General features: G+C 45.0%; 1 long non-coding RNA gene across 1 annotated transcript in view; it reads left to right on the plus strand.

Moving 5' to 3' along the window:
• The window catches only part of LOC109289973, a 65,957-nt gene extending 59,648 nt beyond the window's left edge, over positions 1-6,309 (plus strand). Inside the window, exon 2 of the long non-coding RNA XR_002095474.1 lies at positions 5,847-6,309. This is a non-coding gene — a long non-coding RNA (uncharacterized LOC109289973). The remainder of the gene's footprint in view (positions 1-5,846) is intronic.
• The last annotated feature ends 3,064 nt before the right edge of the window (positions 6,310-9,373 follow it).

Consider the following 9,373-nt stretch of genomic DNA (forward strand, 5'->3'; position numbering starts at 1 on the left):
TGTTGGGTCACAGCTGTGAGCACTTTCAGGGGCCAGACCAAGCAAAAATTGTCACTTCTGTCCACACGTTCCAAGACTGAAAAGGAATAAAATAGCTGTGAACCCTATAGGTTTCCATGTGGACCAGGCCAGAAGAGATCAAATATTGAGTAGAGGTCAAGGAAAACTCTTATAGGAAATAAAACTATAAGGGGGCTGTACTGCAGCTGCACATACAGCAACGGACAATCCAAAAGGGGTGAGGAGGCCTCTAACCATCTCTTTGGCAGAACAGCTGTGTTAGCTATACATCCAGCATTGTCTCAGCGCTTTTCCGTACACAAGTCAAAAGGAAGGAGCAGAGACGTTGGATGCTGTCTACCACCTGCCATCAACCACAGTCCTCAGCGTGTACAGCTCACTTACCCATGATTTATGGAATAATTTTCACATCTTCTTATCTGAGTTGCAAAGGTTTCAACCCTGCTATGCACAAAAGGAACAAAGTGCAACTCTTGTGGCTTACACAGCAACAGCCTTCCTATTGTCTGGGCTGTAAGGAAATCAAGCTTGTACACCAATGATTTGCCTCCAAACAAAATATTTTCCAACCTAACATGACTGTGGGGTCTTTTTGAAATTCAGACATGGATCTGAATTGAATCTGTTGTATCTTAAGCTCATAGCTGTCTTTAAATGGTCACTGTTTGGGAGGCAGGCAAAAATCCAAAAGTTTGGAGCTCAGGCTTAAAGATAAGGTAGTTATCTGAGCTCCCTTAAACACATCTGGTCTTCAGAAGAAAGCAGGGAGCCTTATATGCACTATAGCAATGGGATTTGTAGCACTATAGCAATGGGAAGCATTGTGAATGGAAATAATTGAAGTAACATCTCTATCATTGTTGAACAATCCCAAAAACCATTGAAGGAGAAAGTATTTGCATTGTGTGCTGTTTCAGCCACAGATACAACAAAAACGAGGTTAAAATATCTTGAGCTGGTTGTTTTGGTTACTTGACCTTTTGGCTTAAATTAAAATTCATCCTTGCTGTATCTGCTACTTTCTGCCTTGCTTTGGCTGGAACTAGGACTGATGAGGGATTTGTCTCCCTGCCTCCCAGATTTTTGAAGCTTCCCTTTGCTATACATGTTAATGACCCACCAGGGAGTACAGAGCTGTGTCTTCTAATGTCATGGTTTTTTTCAAAACGGTTGAATGGAAGTTTGGTTCGAGTTCTGGGCAAATTTTTATCCAAACCACTTCCCCTGTCTCTCCTGTAATATTTTGTGAGACATACCCTTTGGTTGTCAAGTATGATGACCCCTGCAATTAAAAATATATTATTGGCAGAGTAATATAAGTGCATCCTGGGGCTACAAAATTAAATGCAATATCTGGGGGGGATTCAGCTGCCTATTTAAACAAACAACTCACTGTATATAATAAATAGCATTAGGTTTTATCCACATCCTTCTATTTATGCATTTGCATTTTTAGAACACGGTCATTTTTTCTAGCTGTGTTTTTAAACAAGCTTGAAAGATTCACATTCATGGGTAATGAATATTTGCAGTAAAGGGAAACTGCAACATTTTAGTGTAGCAATGGGATTTGTAGAACTGTAGCGATGGGAAGCATTGTGAATGGAAATAATTGAAGTAACATCTCTGTCATCGTTGAACCATCCCAAAAATCATTGAAGGAGAAAGTATTTGCATTGTGTGCTGTTTCAGCCACAGATACAACAAAAACGAGGTTAAAATATCTTGAGCTGGTTGTTTTGGTTACTTGACCTTTTGGCTTAAATTAAAATCATATGAATATGATTTTAACCAGTTGAATATCTTACCCATGCTTTACCATGAATTATATCCTACCCTTGGTATTGATGGCATCAATGACCTAATAGGTCTTTGCTGTTGTAACAACTTCTAATATTTCCATGTAAAATTTCAGAAACATCCAGACAGGAAAGGGTATGTGCTGATAGCTTTTTAAAATGTTTTTATTATAGAGCAAACAATTCCTAGTTGGAGAGAGTTGTGTGATTTGAACAGGAGATTGGGATCACACAAGTTCTAACCTTATACTGACATCTCAGTTTTAAGCTCTGACACTGTAATATAGATGTTTCAAATAATAATATGCATGTGTATGTTGGCTGCCAGTTCAGTAACATTTATTTAACCCAAAAGCTCTACAGGCTTGATCTGAAGCTGCTGCTGTTTCAGGGTGGGAGCCCTGAGCCCACAGCCACTTTAGGCCTGTTGGTCTGTAGGCCACTGGAGATAGTAGGTGTGACAGAATGAAGCTTTCTGTTGCCAGGGATTAAAGATGAGAGGATTTATTCTGCTTACATAGCTTGTCAGAGCTACCTCGTTGCAAGCTGGAGAAATCCTCTAGTAAGGGTATGTATGTGGTAGTTTCATAGATTCATAGATGTCAGGGGTGGAAGGGACCTTACAAGATCATCGGGTCCAGCCCCCCTGCACGTGGGCAGGAAAGACCCCCGGGGTCAGATGATCATGACCAGAAGGTGGTCATTCTTAGTCAGTTGAGTTGATTAACCTCTGCACATCAATGGTTTTGTTTATATTTTGGGATGGAGCATGGTTCAGACATCAGTTGTTGCTGTAGTGCATGGTGTGGGACTTGCCAAAAGGAACCATTGATTTGGCTGGTGGATATATTGGCCACTCAGCACTAGGTCACTTTATTGGCCAGTGAGTTGAATAATGGTAAAGGATCTGTTTCTGTATATTGTATACTTCACCATGGATTAATCAGAGTTAAGAGTCTTCCGAAGCCTGGACTCCTTACCACTGTGACAAGTGCTTGCTAAGAAATGCTTTGTCGTGCAGCTGGTTGAAATTCATTTTCAATAGAAAATTAGATTTCCATAAAAACGTTAAAAATGTTTTGGGCAGTGTGCTTTTTTCAGGAGAAAATTGATGGGTTTTTTCCCCAGTTTTCAGTAGTGTTTGAGTTGCATAGATTCAGTTTTCAGCAAAGGAAAGCCAAACATTTCACAGGGGGGGTTTAATGAAAGGACAAGACTTTTCACACTATCTCCCTTTATCTCCCATTCAGCTCTACGCTGCAAATTTGTAAGTAACACAAAATCGTGCTAATAAAATCTCAGAGCTGTTTGCTTTGGATGCTGTCAGAATGATTAATTTTAAGGGACAGACTTTTTTGCCCAGTATTCTCCCGTGACAGATTCTCAGGATGCAATGCTCTGTGATGTATAAAATAATCTCTCTCTCAAAATTTGGAATCTTTACTCATGGCTAGCATTCTCTTCCAGGTATATAAACTGTTATCAGCTCGGTAATGAACTGTACAGAGAGGAAGCATGATTTAGTGAATAATGCACAGCATTAAAGTCAGGAGACTTTGGTTCTTTTCCACTTCTCCCATAGACTGACATGGTGTGTGACTTGGTCTTTCTGCACCTCTGGATCTCATCCGTGTGACCTGGGAACATAAGGGTGACCCTTCTCATGCTGTGTAGTATAGGGAATTCAATATTTTTTGTGGTAGGTTCAAAAGCAGAAGCTGAACCCTGCATACCCTAGCGACTGAAACGCTGCTCAAGAGGAAGAAGCTTGCGGCAAAGGCCCGAGCTAGAGAAATGGCTGGTGTCTCTGAAAAGCTGCAGCAGGTCCCCAGCAGATTAGAGGTGGGAGTTCCTGATATTCACAACTGCAAGAAACCGCCACAACTACTGAGTGGGAGGTTTCAGACAGTCCCAGATTGTGTGTGTTGCTTTCCTGCCAGATGCGGTTTCCTGTGGGGGAGTCAGACCCTAGGATACACCTTCCTCTCGTGATATCCTGTCACATAGCTCCTTCTTCTGCTGACATCTTCTAATAATCCATCTGAGCACGATCTCAGATGGACAGTCCGAGGACTCAGCTGTCTCTCCATCTGGACGATCTGATGTGGAGAGGCCTCCCCCATTCTGCTATTGCTGGCAGCTGGCCTAGCCCTGCCATCGCTTATAGTAGGGGCTCCTTAGAGCAGGGGCAGGCAATTATTTTGGGCAGAGGGCCACTTACTGAGTTTTGGCAAGCCATTGAGGGCCCCATGACAGACAGGCAGGGGCAGATATATATTAATTTTCTAAATTTTTTAGGGGTCCCGTGGGCTGGATGGAATGGCCTGGTGGGCCACATCTGGTCCGCAGGCTGCATTTTACCCACCCCTGCCTTAGAGCAAGTCTATAGGGTCTTCCCATCAAGCCCAGAAAAGCCACGGAGAAACAAGCCCCACTCACTTGCTCCTGCCAGCCACACGCTCGACCTGGCAGTCTGACAGCCTGTTCAGTTCGTGGGGGGAAAAGTGGGGTCTTGCGTGTGTTCCCAGTGAGCTTGGGGGAGCCTGACAGCAGCAATGGGCCAGTGTGGTAGGACTGAAGGAGCAGGCCTTGTTTCTCAGCAAGGTGGTATTAGTGGTGGTTTGCATTTATGCTACAATGGCTCTTCTGGCCACTGCAGCACTACATAGAGGTCCCTTTGGCACCAGGGCCCTTGCGCAAGGGGAGGAAAGGGTCAAAAGTAGAAGGCAAAGATACTGTTCAAGAAGGGTCACAAAGGTGCCGTGCAGCTGCAACGCTGACTCCGAAATGTTACGGCAGCGAGGAATTCCCCTGCAGGAATTCACAGCTGGAGGAAGAGGCAGCTGTTTCAAGCCTGGCTCTAATGTCTCGGACGCCTCCCCGGTCCACTTCTGCCCTGCAATAAACAGGACATCAATCACCTAACGACACGCCAAGCTGTTAGACAGGCCAAGCTTGGTGAAAAAGCATGTGAGACGGAGTCCAGCGCTGCCTGACGCCACCACCTGGTTTTTATTTACAAGCTGGACAGCATGTGAAAGCCTCCATATCTGTCTTTTCAGCCTTATTGCGGGTCACTAGGAAAGCAAGCAACCACCTTGGAGATAGCGGGGGGGAGGGGAATCCCGAAATTCAGAGGCACATAGGAAATGACTTACATAGCTTGTTAGCTAGCCGGGTAAAGGCAGACTGGATGGGGTCTCAGAGCATGGGAAGCACCATGAACTTGGAGCTGGTGTCCAGGTACTCAGGGGTATGTCTATATAGTACAAGGTAGTGCTATGCAGAGGTACTTGGACTATCTGTGCATTAACTCTTGAATCAGGATCAGAGTATTCGTGTTCATATGCTGCCTCTGCAAACGTTTATTAGACCAGGTGCATGTGAACAAGGTTACAAGGCTTCTGGCTGAGGAGCTAGCACACACATCTCTGCACAGCACTACCTTGTATCCATGGTCTCCCCACCTTCCTGCTGAAGGGTCTTGGGCAGGTCAGACCACTGGGCCGCTCTACCAAAGACTTTAGCTTCCAGTGGGTCGCAAAGGGAGAGAACAGTCTCACTGCAGTCCTGTACAGTATAGGTCCATTGCCCAATTACAATTCCCTGCCCTGACTAGCACACCACCCCCGGCCCAAGAGAAGCCCTCTGCACTGTACTCCTTGCTGTATCTTTGGGGATACTCCTACATGCCTAACTCACACAAGTCTTATCAGTCTGCATTCATTAATGTTGGTGAGGCAGTCAGTTCCTCCGTTGCTTGAGGTGTAGAGACACTCCAAGGATGATTAGCAATACAGCATTTCTAGAAACGCATCATGACACATATCAAAAATAACAAACCTTACACTCCCCATATGCTTATGCGACTGCAGACGCATTTAGCAGAAGGAAGATGCACCCTCTTATAATGAACTAAATGTGGCATAATAAGGAGACAGGGGAGTAATCACTGGCTAACCCAGAAGCAATACAGAGTCCTTGGTTCCATTGGATGTTAACTTTGCCCATTTTTTTTTTTTACAGGGCTCAGTGCATGCCTGTATTGCACAAAATACATGTGCGTCTGGAAAGAAAAGTAAATGGAGCGAGATGGTGACCTGAGAACTTCCCATCATGGGACCTGGCTTGCAGAGGACAGCAGCTGTGGAGATTGGGTAAAGTGGCTTTTTCGTACAGTTTTGGAGCTGCGCATGAAAAGACCTGACAGCTTTCTGTTCTGGGACTGCTGAGCCCACCACAGGACAAGCATCTAAAACTCACCTCACGCTGGTAACGGGAAGAATCAAGTTAGCTGATGATCTGGATACTGACAGTTATAACTGGGCACAAAGAGCCAAAAATGACTGAAGGGTTTCCCTACAGATGACTTGAGATTTTGGATTGTCATTCCACTTTATGGGATAAATCATAATCTTGCCTAATTCATGCTCACATGATGTTTCCATTTTGGAACTGGCAAAGATTAAAGTTTCATTCCTTTATTGTTGTCATGCCTCTGTGCCTTATCTAGCAGTCAAGAAGCAGCCATGCTTCCCATATTGAACTTCAAAAGAATGTTTTCACAGGAAACAGACTGGATAACATTAGGGAGCTGCAAAAGTATTTTTAAGTTGCAGGAGATAACGGATGATTTCTGAACAACCTAATATTCACCCCAGTCAGCAGTTAAATTAGTTTCTGCACCACTGCTGGTTTTAACATTGCTGCCACGCCTGCTCTCACTACTTGATTTGCCTTTAAAGATCACAGTCTTATAGCATCGAAATCAATGTTAGACTTTCTGGTGATTTCCTGAGACTAGAATTTGCTCCTAGGGAAGTGTTGGCCGAAGCAGTGGCACTGCGCAAGGCTTTTCTTTGGAACCACTGCCAACAACAGAAGAAAGAAAGGCCTGTGCTGAATTAAAAGGTCCCTGACTGAACATCCTTTGCCTTCCATGAGTGATTTTCTTTTAAGAACCTGGCTGTTGAGTGAATCATGGGAAGAGCTGATCTTCCCTGGGGTTAGCACATTTCCAGGATCAAAAAAGAGGACACCGGTGGCGGGGAAGAAGGGGAGAGGTGTATGATTGTGGTGGGCCAGTGATATGCCTGTGCCCTGCCTCTGCCCCTCACTCGGATGCCCCAGTCCCCCAGCTCTGCCAGTGCCCTCACTCCCGACCCGTAACCAGAGATGACCATAGGGGGGTGCAGAGCCCAGGGCAAATCAGCCTGTGTGAGGCCCCTTTAACACTGCAAGGGACGGGGCTGTGGCTGCTCTGCCTGGCTCCCGCCCAGCTCTGTGCCGTCCCCCAAAGCACGGGGCCTGGGGCAGTTGCCCCGATTTGCCCTCCCAAAGGACGGCCCTGTCTGCAGCCCCCTGTACCTCAACCCTGCTGGTGCCCCTCATTCCTGACCCACAGCCCCCCCATGCCCCTAGCCCTGCTGGTGCCCCTCACTCCCAACCTGCAGCCCCTGCTCCACAGCCCTGCGAATGCCCCTCACTCCCAACCCAGAGCCCCCCATCTCCCCCAGCCCTGCTGTACATGCAGCTCCATGCACAGAGCCCGTGTGCACAGCACGTGACCCCCAACAGCCAATCACCTTGCCCGCCGCTCCCAGCCCCAAGCATCCAAGCTGCTCCTGCCCAGGAAAAGCAGAGGCAGAGCAAAAACCTGGACGTTTACACACTTTTTAAAATCCCGCTTGGACACGAAGACAGGGGGCCAAAAAAGTTGACATGTCCAGGAAAACCCAGATGCATCTTCCCATACTAACCTAAGGCAATTTTTCTATGGACTCCTCAGATCATGCACACTGATGCAGCTCTATTGATATTAATGAGCTATATGAATGCAGTGGGATTTGGCCGATTATCTGTAACAACGGCTGACCCCAGTGGCTACTAACTACTGGGCCACATGCAGGAAATAAGTCATTCACTTCCTGAGCAGTCATGTATCAGTACGTGAGCCATTGTGTTTGCTTGATGCTGTATGCTGCACTCGGAGGCTATTAGCCTAGATATAGACCATACAGAAGTTAAAACAATGGCAGGCTCCAATGTCTTATCTACAGTAGTGCTCTCCACTAATGTAGTTTAGTTAGTGGTAGCCATGATAAGAAATGTTAAGGGGGAAAAGACTATTGACTACACAACCTCAGATGCTTCTTAATACGTCACTGCCACCGGCAACGCTCAGTTAAGGCTGCCTTTCACAGAGATGGCTATTTTGAATAAATCACCAGCCATTTTCACAAACTGATGCTTTACCTCTGACTGAGCCCAATGGGTTCACAAAGAAAAGCCCCAAGACCATCTGTTCTGTTCGCAGAATTCCTGGCCGCCTCCTCTTCTTTTTCCGAGTTTCCTTTCCATAAGTATGATGGCTACAGCCTGTGATCACTTTTGTGTAACAAGACAGACAGCTGTTTTGAAGCAGGCCTGTAACAGCTTTATTGAGAAAAATATTCAAGTTAGAATTGGTGTGTAACTTGGTAGAGCTGGAAGACAATACAGGACACTGGGCACAATAGGTACGTGATTCAGGTTGCATGTTAATTATGGGGTGTGCAAACCAAGCCCAAATTGAATAGTTCACACGCCCCAGAATTAACATGCAATCTAAATCATGCAGTTAGTAATGTAAACCTGGTTAAACCTAGTAATGTAAATCACGCTGCCCATGTAAACCTGGTTAAACTGGGTCAGTAGCTCACTCCAGTTCTTGACAGCTATTAGACCTGTCTTGCAAAGATGCTGAGGGAGAACAAATGACAGCTTAGCACATCAGATTGATCTGAGAATCCATTTGTACAAACACTGATGCTTACCTTTCTGTGTCTGACCTGGAACATGCACTGAAAATGACTTTAAACTGTGCTGGATCTCCAGTTGTTAGCTAATGAATTTGTAGAGTCCAAAAAAGTATTGTAATCCGTTAGCCTTCTACAGCCCTTTGCAACTGATTCCAAGGGTTTTCTTGAGCAGCAGTGATTTCCTCCTAAAAAAAAATATAAAAAAATAAGGCCTTGCAATATGGGGAAGTATTATCCCCAATTTACAGAGGAGAAGCCAAGATCACACAGGAAATCTATGGCACAACTGATGGTAAAAAATCAGACTCCTTGTCCTGAACGTTTCTGCTAATTTTATAGTGAGCTGAACATGCTTAAAGTATTTGTAGGTGAAAATGGTTGTACAAGTGCTAACTGCATTTCACAACTGAAGCTAGAAGGGATGGTTGGAGCTGGGAAAATGTATATGAATTTTTGCAAAAAAAAATGGCAATCTTTTTACTGAAACTTGAACTTTAAAAAAATTTCTGATTCTCTTTCAAGTGCTGTACATAGCCCATTGATTCCTTAATTTACAGTGTCACTGACTGGCTTTCTTGCATGCAGACCATTCCATCCAGGAAGAGCACATGCCAACTGCAGACACTTCCTCAGCCTGACGAAGGGCATCTGTGCCCAAAAGCTTACAAAGAAGAATTTTTTTCAACTATTTGAGTTGGTCTAATAAAAGATATCAGCTTTACCCAAAGAACCATACATAGGAATGTATTGAAA

This window comes from Gavialis gangeticus, unplaced genomic scaffold (genome assembly GCF_001723915.1).
Source record: "Gavialis gangeticus isolate Ggan-Ray unplaced genomic scaffold, GavGan_comp1, whole genome shotgun sequence".
In the NCBI taxonomy this organism is placed as follows: domain Eukaryota; kingdom Metazoa; phylum Chordata; order Crocodylia; family Gavialidae; genus Gavialis; species Gavialis gangeticus.